Raw genomic sequence first — 7,016 nt, 5'->3', positions numbered from 1 at the left:
ATAATGGGGTGGGGGGCACAAGTTTGGAGGCCATCCCCTCTTGGTACTCAATTCAGTGGTAATGGCTTCAATTTCAAAAGCTGCACCTGTCAAGAAGTTTTAAGTGACAATCCTGAAATGTTCTCTATTTCCTGTTTCCTTTTTAGGTTATTCCTGTTGTTAATGAGCCTCTTGATCTTACAGAAAAGCTTTACAGAGCTGCAACCTCTTTGACACAGTAATGGGCGTGGATAAGATCTGCAATCTGTTGCCTTTTTGTCTCCATTTTTGTTGTTAGTTGACTTATCGGAATCAATAATACAGAGTATGAAAACTCATAAATTTCAAAAATATTTCTTTTTAATAACCCAACATCGATTGCAAGTAATAATGACTTTACTGAAACTCTAATTCACAAAAATATTCTTTGAACTCAATGTGGGTAGATTCGATTCACAGTATCTCTTAGAAAAGGAACTTTGGACTTTCAAGATGGAGTAACTGTTATACTATAACGTGTACTTATACTGAATCAGTACAACTCAATCCGACCAATTAAAGGAATATTAAAGAAATAATTGGAAAAAAATGGGGTAAACATTACTTCGGTCATCACAAAAACTAAAGGAATGAAAATGACCCTTAATATAACGTAAGAGTTAAAGATTGGCAACTCGATGTAGACTCGAGATTTTACTCGGATTTATAAAAAAAAAACTATTTTTTTTGCTATCAGAAATGTTGTTTTATCAAGAAACTTTCGTTATGTTTCGGGTATCATGGCTACAGCTGCTTCAGATATTAAGAAGTTTTAATTTACAGAGGAGGAACGGTGTTGCGTGGGGACTATGATTTTTGTCATCTATCTTATGGAAGAAATTGTGCTGCCTTAGATACTGCAAATCCCCTAGATGGGTGTCTTGCCTCTGCCAACAAAACTCAACACCTTGTCATGGATCAGACAGGTCGCTGAAGTGGCTGAGTGAGCACTGCTATGACTTCATTGGGAAGGAATTGTGGCATCCCCAGCAGTCTGGATCTTAATTTGATGGATTATTTTGTCTACAAAATCGAACATATCCTGCCATTAATGACTCTCTGATTGCCTTCATCAAGGGCCAACATGCCAAGGCACTACCTCGTAAATACCTTCTCTTCTCTCTGAGACAAAATCCAGGCTGTGATTGATACTGGAGTTGGATATATCAAATAAGCCCGAGCAACATTCACAAGTACAATTCAATGTAATTTTCAAGTAAATCCACGAGGAATTGTGCCCTTAGGGACAATTTGATCTTGAAACCAAGTCCAATGACCATTTTAAGGTCTGATGGATAAATTGGAATACTTTAATGTCTAATTATACTTGACCAGTGCTACTTCATCTGACCAATAGAGGAAAAATACTCTTAAATAGCTTTGGGAGTCGTACGATTTTGTAGGAATTCTTACTCCGACTTTTTGAAATGATTCGACTACAAAGCCAACTATTTGAAATTATTCGACTCTGAAATAAATAATATTTATCTAAAGAACTATCACGACTTACTTTTTGATCCACTCCCAGCTTTGACTGTCAAAGGGGAAAGGAAAAATTTGGTGGAAAAAATATGCTTAAGCTCGTCTTCTATATTTTTCTTTTTGTCAAATACTATTTATAATTTAGGGAATAATTATTATTAAAAATATTATGACATTAAATTGATAATCTTACCAGAGGCTAAGTATAGATTGACATGAGCCCTAAAAATTTATATAAAAATCCAAGTCTTATGTAATATTTCTTTTTTGTGTTTAAAATTTGTAAAGTCAGCTGCTTTTAAAAAAACAGGAGTCAATGATTGAAAAAAGCTGAAAGGAAAATACATTGTGTTATTTTTTTTTGGTATCTTTATATTGTCAATTATTACACACCAATATCAATGGTAAATTGATTAATGGAAAAAATATTATAAATAAGTGAATAATGAACGCCTACAATAAATTCATTAAAGTTCGCTAAAACAAATCAAAAAATACATTATGAATAATAAAATAATTGTAGTAATATGTGCTGTTCACGTAATACAATTGATAGACTCGAGGCTGTGTTGATTTATAAAATTGTTCCGAGTATTGAATTAGTAAAATAATATCCCAATAATAGTATAAATAAACAATAGCAAACTGACAAAAACAAATACCCTAGGAATCTGAAAACCTTCTCCAGCAAGGGACTTCCTTAAAATTAAACTCCTTATTGCGACCTGGGCCACTTTTATGAGCTATGGAATCCCAGGGATGCACTCTTCGCCACCATCGTTTGGAACTTGGACACTGCTTTGGACGCTATTCTAAATGCACTCATTTTGGCTTTCAAGCAAAGCAAGTAGTTTCAAGTAGTTCGTATTGTGTTGGTACTCTTCCAATATTTTGAAGAATACCCTCTGCCAGGGTATTGTATCTTTGTTTATTAAAAAAGCGAGCCGTGAAGTGCTGGATAAGTCATTGGACTGATTCTGTATTCAGTCTCCCTCCTTTTAGTGTTTTTTTTATCGGACCGATCCTTTTTACCATTCAACGATCATAAGGACCGATACCTCGGTCCTTCTGTCCTATGATCCTAACTATCTTTATAACTATTCTTCACTCTCTTTAAGATTGAATTATTATAAAAAGGAAAAGAAATAAATGATAACGTATAATAATAAGTTCTAGTCACACGTTTCTTCCTTTAAGGTTCAGCTATCTGGTCACTTGAAAGAGGTTATGTTGAACAGCTGAAAGGACGTAGTTAGTAACTAAGTAATTTTTGGATAACTACCACATGATTCCGTTTCTATTTTTTTTCTTTAGAGGTTGCATGATACAATAAAGGTAACGACGGGTTTAAATATACCAAAAAATACAACAAACCAAAATATAAAATTGGTCTCCCTTCGACTTTGTCGGTGCAAAACCGGATCTGCTTGAACCTCTAGCCCGATAAGGGCACAACTTTGGTCATAAGACTTTCAAATTTTATTAGGACTGAACTGATAGGATTGTAGTCTTTTTAGTTTTATTTTAAACCGATCCACCTTTTATTCTTTTGGAATAATTGTTTAGCCCTCCTTACTTTAACTATTTAGAATGATGCAACGACAACAACAACCGAACCCCTATCCCTGTACCTTTTACAATACAATTTGAAGTTCACCTTTGATATATTTATTCTGTATATTGATCTACTTAAATATGCATGCATCATTGTTACTAGAGATTGAACTAAATGCTATCGTTGCGTCATGGGGCCACTTTTTTTCTTTAGGAGTTTGAAACATTCCACGACATATTTAAAACTTTTTTTTTTTTGTAGTTTTTTCCTTTTTTTGGAACTAATGGATGATTATTATTTTGTTATTTTGTATGCATCTATTTTTTTGACTTTGTACTGCTTGGATTATACAACTCCACCCACCTACATATAAAACAGGACAGTTTTTTTCTGTATCATAATGATTACGTATTAAAAGTATTGTTTTACACAGTTTTGAAAATCATATCAGATAAACAGGGGCGTCAGCAGAATTATATATATATTGGAGAAGGGGGTTGATTTTTGGAATTTTTGGAAAAAAAAATTCCAAAAATTGCATTACAAATTTTGAAATTTTTTGAAAAAAATTCAAAATTTTATTGCTATTCATAAAAAATTAAAATTTTTGGATTTCTTTTTCAAGCATTAATAATTATTGTCAAAAAATTATTTTTTTTAAAAATATGCATTCAAAAATTCATAAAAAATTAAAACAAATTTCAATATTTTTTTTTTGGAATTTCTAGTATTAAATTTTTTAGAGATCAAGTTTTTTACCCGTAGCTATTCTCAAAAAATTTAAATGTTGAAAAAAAAAAAAAAAAAAAAATTAAAAATCCACAGCTGTCAAGAAAAAATTCAAAACTAAACTTTTTTGAAAAAAAATAATAATAATGTTACATATGTTGGATAAAAGTTTCAAAAATCCAGAGTTATTCATAGAAAATTAAATTTTTTGGAAAAAAATTGAAACATTATATTAAATTTCTTACCAAAAGCAGAATTTCTTTATTTTATTTTTTAGGGAGGGGCCCTTCTAATGCACCCCTTACGGATGCTCAAGATAAATTACGTCCCCGTCGTTGAATATATGAAACTTTGGTAATTTTTTCATTTAAAAAAAATACTTAAAACACTTTTCATTAACAACATATTTTATAATAGAATTTAAAATAATTTGTCGATCAAATAAATAGTTACTGGCAATATTTGAAAGAGCTTAAAAAGGATGGTTTTTACGGAATTAATCCGGTTTCAGTTACCTTATTTGTTCAAACTAAACTAATTTATAATTATTCTAAAACACTGAATCTAATGTCTCTACTTTCAGCTCTCTAGTATAATTATTTGTGGAGTTATTTACGATTTCAAATTATGAAAATATGTTGAAATGATCGTTTGTGGTATCTTAGAAATTGACGCAAGTCACTAATTATAATAAATCTTACCAATGAAAACCCGAGAGTTAAATTGCAATTATTTTTATTTTATAAGATATTCTGTCAAACGTTTTTTTTTTAATATTTATTTTGTGGCCAAATATCTTTTGTTATAGCCTTGGAAGAACACTCACCAATTTTCAGCAAGATCGGTCTATCTTTTTCTGTTTGACATTCGTTTGAATCGGGGAAGTGGATTGATTTTTTAAAAAATGGACGAAAAATACTTTGGTGAGTTGATTAAACATTACTTTATGAAAGGCAAAACGCCTAAAGGATTAAGAAGAAGTGTGATAAACATCAAGGGGACTCTGAGCCTTCAATTAGAACAGTTTATATGTAGATTAAAATTTTCAGAGTGTCCATATACGCACAAGTAATTAATTTTTCGACCAAAACTGCTGAGGTATGAGCTGGTGCATTGTCTTGATGGGAAATCATTTTTTATGGGGCAATTTTTTAAACCTGGTCTAATGTACACCTAATATATGCTTGTCACCATACTAAGCGCCCATATGCAGTTCCCTTTCAAGAATTTCATAAAATAAAATAGACTTTATGAAGCTTTTCTCCGCAATCCCTTGCAAGCGGTCACATAAATTATTATATGGCTACTACAGAGGCTCATAGATTAACCTTATTTTAACAATCAATTTTTAATACTTACATGGTCTGTTGGGTACAAAACAAAGAAGGAATGATTGGCTTAAAGTGAGACTTATATTTATACCCTCTATTGACGAGTTAATAAATAAAATATCTACATATGTATTTATATAAATGAAAGTAATTCTTATATTTCTGTCTTCAATTCCATCTCTATCTGAGAATAAAAACTAGGCCATTGGCCATGACTGCCCAAACGTAAATTATATCCTATATTGTACTCTTTTAATAACTATTTTCAACTTTTTGAATAGTTCTAAAATACCAAACCTGATTGGAGGACTCACCTGCACTAAAATGTCACTTTTTCAGTTTCCCTTTGCCTGGAAGCTTAATACAGGGTTGACTGTATAACTCATATTCAATGGAGTCGCTTTAGTTAAAAATATATAAAAACGGCCACCTGTTTTAAGTTTGTCACCGCAAAAAGTGGTCTTATCCGATTTTCAAATTTAGTATTGTCGAAAATACGAATTATGGTTTAAGACGTCAACTGCACTAAGTAGTCACTTTTTCAGTTTCCCTTGCTTGGCCCCTTAATACAGGCTTAACTGTACACCTTATATTTAATCGAGTCGCTTTAGTTGATTAGGAATTATATATGTATAGGCTTGTTGTTTAAAGTAGTCAAATAAATAATTGGTTCTAAATCAAAAACTACAAGTCCAATTGTATTGAAATTTTTTGAAATATTTAATTGAAATATTACAAATATTGAAAATATGAATTTATTCAATTTGGCCACCTTTGGACTATTTTAAAGCAACCAACCTCTTACGAACCGTATTAAAATTGGCACGTACTACATCAACTGAAATTTGCTTACATTTCTGCTCAAAGCCTGCGATGAGATCATCCTTATTGCTTTAAAGATAAGCATTACCCTCCCTCTCCAAAATTCCTGAATTGGAAAAGTCAAGGGATTTTAATCAGGTGAAGAGGAAGGCCACATAGACTTGTTCCAAAAATGCTGAATTTTTTTTCCACATCAACTTTTTGATAAATTTTTAACTCATCAAGAATCCGGAATTTAGGTGGTTTTGCTCTATTTGAAGCCAGAGCACCACACAACATGATGGACTCTGGTTTTTGCATTTTGTAGGCAAATCATAGGATGGAACTAATGCTGTCATATGTTCTTGCCAAGATTCTGTCATTTTGCTTATTGACTTTCAAACTTACAGTAAATAACTTTTCGTCGCAATAAATCATGATTATGCACTGCATAACAGCTGCGTAAAACTTTGCTTCTATCCTTTCTCCTTTGACAAAAGATGACAAAACTGAATTTTGTAAGGTTCGATCCCAATGGCATCTATAACAATCTTGGTCGTACTGGTTCTGCTTACATTGTGATCCTGGGCCAGCTTTTGTAAGTATCTTCGTGGATTTTGCACAATTTTTTTCACGGATAGCCTTGACCAACCTTGGAGTTCTCACTGTTGTGTTGGTTACTCCACTCCCTGACCTCCTATCAGACTCAATTCCATCCTCCAATCGATTTTTGCACCTGTAAACAATCTTCTGATTGACTTTGGCAGTCTTCTGGATTTACTTGGAAGTGTGCCTACCTATTAATAGAGTTATAATCTATTCCCTTTAAGATTTTTACATTTTTTGCAAAAATTATATGTTCCAGGGGAAATATGATAATTGAACTATTTTGTTTACATGGGTTTTCGGAAAAAAATAATATATTTAACAACAAAACCTCTCGTAGAGTTATTTTATGCAATACAAGTCTTTAAAATATGGGACAGTATTAAAAAACATCCCTTGTATATATAGTCAAACCTGGTGTAATAACCACCTATTTTAAGCGTGTCACCACAACAAGCGTCTATCATTCATTTCAAAATTTAGAATTCTTACAA

Source organism: Lepeophtheirus salmonis, chromosome 10, assembly GCF_016086655.4.
Source record: "Lepeophtheirus salmonis chromosome 10, UVic_Lsal_1.4, whole genome shotgun sequence".
Lineage (NCBI taxonomy): Eukaryota > Metazoa > Arthropoda > Copepoda > Siphonostomatoida > Caligidae > Lepeophtheirus > Lepeophtheirus salmonis.
Note: the sequence above shows the minus strand (reverse complement) of the source record.